Here is a 7,253-nt window from a genome sequence, read left to right on the forward strand (position 1 = left end):
AAACCTGACAGGCAAGGGAGCCAGCAGAGAGCTGATAACACAGAATTTAGCAGCCTGTCAACAAAACAAAAAGTCTCTCATTAGTTCAAGCTCTTCCTAAACAGCTTTTTCCAAGGAAGGAATGGAGGGACATTACCAGCTGACTTGTTGATTAGGTCTGAAAAAGGGTGGGGAGGGTGGGGAAGGCCTTGAAAAGGAAAAACATGATGGCAATTCTGCCAAGATTACTTGGTAGCCTTGACTGGATGGTCGATGGTCTTCTGTAGCAAGAAGTATCCTCTGTTCAATGCTGCCTTTGGATTTGCTTTTTGGGAAGCTGTAGGATAGATGATCTACCCTCTTGACTAAAACTTAGGAAATCCAGGGTCAGTATTTCTTGTTTGCTTGGTAAACACAGTTGGAAAAAGGTCGTTTTTAAGTATTTTAGCTAATATATGTTACAATCCTAGTGTAAACAGGGTTGTTTAGTTGTAATACTTATGAACAGCGGAGGCAAACTGTAACAGGGAGCCTAGGTTTTATCTTGCCTAGTTAACATCTGCTAAAACTATACCATATATTCTTTACATTTGGGATTTGCATGCATGTGCATGTGTGTGCATACACACACACATTTTAAAATCTACCTCTTCTTTTCTGAAGAGTAGGTTTTGATGTGAGTTTGTCAAGCAAGGCGCTGCCTGGGGGCTTAAACCATAGTGAATCCAAGATGGGCTTTGAAGGCAATTAGGAAGATTACTTTTTCATCTTTTTTTCTGTTAAGGCTTTGTTAATAGATACTGAGGGTTGAGCAAGGGTTTTATGTTTAACTGCAGTAAAATTGGAGCCTATGAACACAAATGCATTTACTCTTTCTGTGGGCTCACCTAACTATGCCTTCTGCAAATAAGATTCCACCCTTTCCTATTGTGAACATAAATTCCCATAGAATCAGCATGCCCCCTTGTCTTGCAGAACATGGTCACCAGACAAAGACTAGGAATAGTAATTACATCAACACTAATATCAGCACTTCATTCATCTCAATGAGGTGTTCATTTCAAAGTCTAATTGGGATAATTTAAATGCTAATGTTATTAAATACAGGCAATTAAGAAACATTCAGCTGATGCCAGGACACCTCCTAAAGGTAAATGCAAAACGTAAAAGTTATTTAAAATTAAGTCCATTAGGATACATGGTACTGCACTGGGGATAAATTTGGGCTATTGTATTCATTCTCTTCATACCTTTCTTTTTTCTGATAGGAATCTGGGCTCTTTCTTCACCCACCACTCAAAGAAGTACATTACTATCATACATGGAAGGACATTGGATTTAACTCCACCCATTCATTCTTGAGATTTTTTTCTTTTTTTATCTTTTCTCTCTATCTTTGAACATGGAAAGTAGCTGTTTTGCTTCTCACTTCAATGGGAGCAGGATTTAATCCATGCTTTTATGTGTTTGTACAGTATCTAGCACGATGCTGCTACATAAAATCACTGAGCAATGCCAATGAGTCATGAAACAGTAATCTCTAGGGCTAGAGACAGACATTCAAAAAGCTGGAGCCTGAATTGATTCAATCTTTGCAGGTTAGTCTAACCTGGCTAGATTGAATCAAATTGGACGTGAACATACATTCATAAAATGCAGTCACATGCCTGCAGTGACTCAGGCCAGAAGCTGGGGGGCATTAGAGCAGGCCCTCAGCTGCAGGGAAGCTGGGGGGTTCGGGAGGGCGGTGTCCAGGCCCCAGCAGTAGCCAGGAGTGAACTGGCTGAAGGGGGTTTACGCCCCCCCACCCCCATGCCACCAGCACAGACCCAAGCTGGGGTCTGACAGGCAACCCCCCATTGCTGCTGCAGTGGCAGGGCATGGTCCCTCGAGGCAGAGGGGACAGGGAGAGGGTTCCCCCTGTGCCCCTGGGGGACTGCAGCGGGGTCTGCCCACTTTGACCACTGCATTTGTTCACTCCATGTGCAGGGCAAGTGATGGGATAAGACACCTCCTGCCCCTTCCACCAGATGCTGGAAGGAGTGGGGAATAACCCTGCTCCCTGCTTCCCCACATAAGGGGCCCTGCCAATCAGCCTCTGGCTGCCCCTGCTTGGCTGTTGGAGTGGTGAGAGGGCAGGGCCCTTGATGGGAACAGCAGCCACTGTCCTGGTGTCCCAGAATGCAAGCCCCTTCCTGGGGCCTTGAGGCCGGCAGGCAGGGTCCCTTAGGCAAGGGGACAAGGAAGCGGATTATTTCCCCCTCTGCCCTTGGGGACCACCAGGGTTTGGCCACTGCAGCTGGGGGACTGTGGTTTAAGTTAAACTAGGAAGGGATCTGGGACAGATGTTGCATAAACCAGTTTGACCCAAATCAGTTCAGTCTGATATTACATTCAACCAGGTGTATCTTAAGTTTTGGCCATTTTGAAACTGGTTTCTATGCACTGAATGTATGCTCTGTTACAGGTTTAAACCATTTTAAGTAATCAGAAACTGGTATATGTGTATGTCTGTCCCTAGCCTAGAGACTCAGTACTATATTTACATTAAAAAAAATGGGAACAGAAGTCTAAGGGAATATCCATGTTCTAGAAATGGGGTGAAATAGGTGCTGTTATCTTTTGTAGGTTACTGTGGTGAAAGTGGGAGCTCCCCAACTAGCCACAGTGCTGATCTCACACCACCTCTGGGCATGCTGCCTGCCTATCTTCGCTGCCATGCCTTGCTGTTAAGTAATTATGATCTTAATTAGGCAGGAGGCTGCCCATTGAATGCCCTGTTCTCCTGGGCCTATGTATGTAGCTCCAACCACCATGGTACTGCATCCCAAGCCTCACAGATGTTGCTTACAGCTGTGCTAAGCTCTGGCTTGAGGCCAGGCCCAAATCATCACAGCACTGAATCTCATTTGCTCTGCCCTGCTACGGCCACACTTGTATTGCCTCCCTCTCACAGAGGCCTCTCACTCTCCACCAGCTCTCACCTGGTCTCTTTCATCCCACCCTTCCGGGTCCTCTCTCATACTGCCCCTTCTATCCCAGGGAACACATTCACCTTGCCCTCACCTGGAGGGTCCTCAGGCTTGCTACTCTTCACTCCCCAGCCAGCAAGTGCACAGCCCTTTTGGGCATCTTCCACTATCCTCATCTGAACAAGCGCTGGGTGGTTCACAAAATGCTATGCTGACTTTGCCCTGTGTCTCATAGCTCGGTAACTCCCCCCAGCTGCTCTCCATTAAGGGGATGATAGCTTGCCGCCCCTCCCAATTCCTCTTGTGACTCCTCCTCTGCTGCCTTCCCATCAACCACCAGCCCACCTGCAGCCTCAGGTACCCAAAGGCTTACCTGGACTTAACTCTAGCCCCCATGTTAACAGGGCCTCCACTCCAGCCCCTGCCCTCAGGGCCCCTCATGGCCCATAACTTGCCCCTCTCGCAAGGGCCTCTACTGCTCACCTTACAGGGTCTTCCAACCTTTCAGGCTCAGACATTTTTCAATGCTTACCTGTCCATCACTGTGCCCCTTCAGGGTCTTGCCCTGATGCTCAGCCTACAAGCTCCCCCAGAACTTGCAACTTCCCTAAGTGGTAAGTACCCCACTGGTGCTCTGCCACAGTTACCTTTGTTTTAAAAGCAAGTTACTGTATTTTCATTTATTTTAAACACAGATTAGCAGTTCAAACTCCCTATTTGTCTCCTTTGAGGCTCACCAGCAACATCACAGTCATGTAATTGATTTGCATCACAGTATTATCAACTTGTTTAATAGTTACGCAATTGCTGGTACTGTAATGTTGTCTAATCACATTGTTTCTTCTTTTAAAAACTTACCTTGATATCTGGGGTGTGAGAGACAACTGTACAACATTATGTAGTACTTCATGGCAAATCTTTTGTTGAATGTACTGAAGAACATAGCAAACCTCTGGGATGTAAGTACATTATAATTACCATGAATTCCGAGGAAAGCAATATAGTATTTCAAATAGTAAGATCAATAGACTCTAGTACTTATTGAATGTGCAATAAATGCTCAGACATATTGAAATATCTGATGTAGTGTTAGAAAGAATGTCACACTGAAAGACATGAGAAAAACAGTATGTGTTAAGGCAGCTTAAGTAATATAGAACCAATTTCTTTAGTGTTAACAGCAGTTTCTGGAATCTATGTTATAATTCAGCATTTCTTCTCTAATGTATATAGAAGAAATGCTGAATTATATAAATATGGGATCAAAAGGTTCCCACCAAACTTAAGAGAAATTTTATCAAAGACTTCAATGGTAAAATGAGTAACACTGCATACCAATCCAAGGGTTTATTAAAATAAGGGTAATATACTCTTAAATATTGGAAATAAATATTGGGATGACTAATTACTTGACACATTTGCAAAACTAAGGATGTAATTTATCAGGTAAAATTTATATTAACAAAAAATGGAAGTTGGGCTCTAGTACAGTTTAAAAATATGCATTTAGATGAGACAAGGTTGAAATATTATTTTCCTTCTAGTGTGACTGGTTTAGTCATAGGTTTTGCACTGATTTAACTATTTTTTTTCAACATAAAGAAACCCGAGCAAAACATTTCTAACAAAAAATAGATATGTCCAGGCTTTGGGGTTTCAAAGACGTAAATTAATTTATTTTTAAACTAATGTAGTTAAGTTCATGCCAGATAGTGTGTGTAAACAAATCCCAAACCTTTGTTTGTTTAACTGTCAAATTACTGGGCAAGTTTCTTCATTACTTTAGGAAAAGCAGTGATTGAGTAGTGTAATCTCCTGTGATAAAATAAATACATTCCTTTGCAATTAGGATTAAAAGTAAATTCTAATTATGAAGGATTTATAATTTTAATTTGTAACAGAGTACTTAGTACAACCAATGAAACAACCAAAAGCCTAGTACAACCAATGAAACTTATTCTAGGAATGCCAGCACTGAACAAAGGTTTATGCATCCTGCACTGGGCTAGATAATTTGTCTAATAAAACAAAGGATTATTACTTGTTAATGGAGAATGTTGCATTTGGCTGAGGTTTTTGATGACTTCCTACTGCACATTTAAAATATACAGACTATTTTAGAATGAAGTCTTCAATAAAAAGCATAGTCTTTCTAGGCTTTTAAAAGACTCCCTAGGTCAAGAGATTGGAAAGATGGTCTACTCCTCAGGGCAGGGCTGCAACTAGCAGATTGGTACCAGACGATTCATGTAACTCTCAGCAGGTCACCACCTCAGTTTCTCAGCCACTAAATCCCTATCTTGTCGGGATGTTTTGAGGATAAAATCCATTAATGATTGCATGATGCTCAGATACCACAATAATGAGGGACCCTTGAGTTCTCTTTATATTCATGGGTCAGCTAATTCCACCCAAGTTTGCATTTATAAAAATGTCTTACCTGAGAACAAAAGCACTGAGGAAACATTCCTCTGCTGTGACTATCAGCATGTCTAGACTGCCTTTTATTATGCCACACCCAGCAGCACCACTCTGGGTAGGTGCCCAGAGTTTCTCTACATTGCACATGTGCTTATATTTTCTCAGCAATTCTCTACAGGTGGCTACACTGCCTCATTTTCAGGAGTTGGTGGGTGAGGACCGCAGTATGACTGTGCTCCATAGCCTGGCACAGACATGGTGTGGATGTACCCACTGAATCCAGCCCTGTTATTCTTGATCAATATACTAAATTTCAATCAGCTGTGCATTATTTCCTCCTAATGATTCCAGGTATAAAGGCCTGACTTCAGTAGAAGCTACAAATGCTCAGTCACCTTGGAAAAGTAATACTTTATTTTGGTGCTCTAATTTAGACCCCCTAATTTGAAAATTTCAGGCTTAGCTAATCTTACACTTGTACCCCGCAAAGAATCCTCAGGCAGTGCTTACTTTTCATATGATTACTAGATATACAACATATCTAGTCAGCTAGCAGTCAGAATTCCTATGGAGACAGTATGAATAAAACAAAAGCTATGGAAATCAGGGTACCATAGGTAAGAATTGTTCTTTTGTGCAGGAAAGCTGAAATTATATGGAAATAAATGGTATTATGGTGCAGAAATGTTTGATTGGCTTGTAGGCATGGAGTGATCATGGACAGCCAGTCAAAGAAAGGGGCTTAAGGTCCAATAGGCTAATATTACTGGGATGTTTCAAAACATGATTTATATTTTATGGTAATGCCCTGCTTTTATTTTCCTAAAAGAGTAGAATAATAGCTCATATGAAGATATGCTCCAGAAAATGGCTGTTAGGGTGTGGCAATGGGTTATTTGTCTGGTGCTTCGACAGTTTGAAAAATATCCATGGGAGTTTTTGTGAATCCCCATTCACCTTGATTAGAGGCTTACTTAACCCTAGTATAATCTCTGCAGGTTGGAACATTATTCTAGGCATGTTTATATTACACTTAACAATTTTAATAATCCTTTTCAGTACTGCCTTATTTTAGGGCAGCAGCAAAGTAAGGTGCCGTCCTGACTGCAGTCTCTTCAACAAAGTTTCATTAGAAGAATTTCCTTTGTGCATATTTTAGCTGGAACAAAGGAGAGTTTTTAAGTAGTTTTTTAACAGCATCCTCATAAGATTATACATAATGGAGGTACTTTTTTATATTATAAAATATCGGTTCAGCCATATTGTACTGTGTGAATGCCAAAAGTTTTTTTTTCTCATCTTTTAGCATGTAGTCTAGAGCAGTGGTTCTCAATGTTTTTGTACCAGGCCCCATTTGTAAACATTGATGGCCAGTTCCAATGCACAGCCCCCTAGACGTACTGGTCCCCCTCACTCCCAAGCCACAGCCTGTCCAGCCTTGCCAGTGCCCCTCACTCTCCTCCCACAGCCCCCTAGTCTTGACAGTGCTCCTCACTCCCAAGCCACAGACCCCCAGCCCTGCCAGTGCTCTTCTGTCCCAAGCCACAGGCTCTGTCCCCTCCCACCAGGTCTTGCTGGTGCCTCTCACTCCCAACCCTCAGCCCCCAGCTTCCCCTGTCCCACTCAGGCCAGAGCACGGTGGATGGTGGATGCAGTGGCTCTGGCTCATGCGGGTGGCAGCAGAGTGAGTCCAGCCTTGGCACAGGGTGGAGGGAGGGAGGAAGAGGGGAGGCTCATGGACCCCTCTGCCCTGGGCTGGGGCTCCCACATCATGCCAGGCGGCCTGGTCATGGCCCCACTTGCCCCCCAAACAGCGCCTCCCAGGCGCCCTACCCCTATGAGTATGGGCACTGGCCCCAGTGCTGTCAGCCCAGCCATGCA

At 43.3% G+C, this 7,253-nt stretch overlaps 1 long non-coding RNA gene across 1 annotated transcript; it reads left to right on the forward strand.

Annotated features, from left to right (window-relative positions):
* Positions 1 to 233: 233 nt before the first annotated feature.
* Positions 234 to 1,322, forward strand: LOC102378796. Its single transcript, XR_324477.1, has 3 exons — positions 234 to 365; positions 1,087 to 1,129; positions 1,248 to 1,322. It is a non-coding gene; the product is annotated as an uncharacterized LOC102378796 (long non-coding RNA).
* Positions 1,323 to 7,253: the final 5,931 nt, after the last annotated feature.

Source organism: Alligator sinensis, unplaced genomic scaffold (genome assembly GCF_000455745.1).
Source record: "Alligator sinensis unplaced genomic scaffold, ASM45574v1 scaffold38_2, whole genome shotgun sequence".
Classification (NCBI taxonomy): domain Eukaryota; kingdom Metazoa; phylum Chordata; order Crocodylia; family Alligatoridae; genus Alligator; species Alligator sinensis.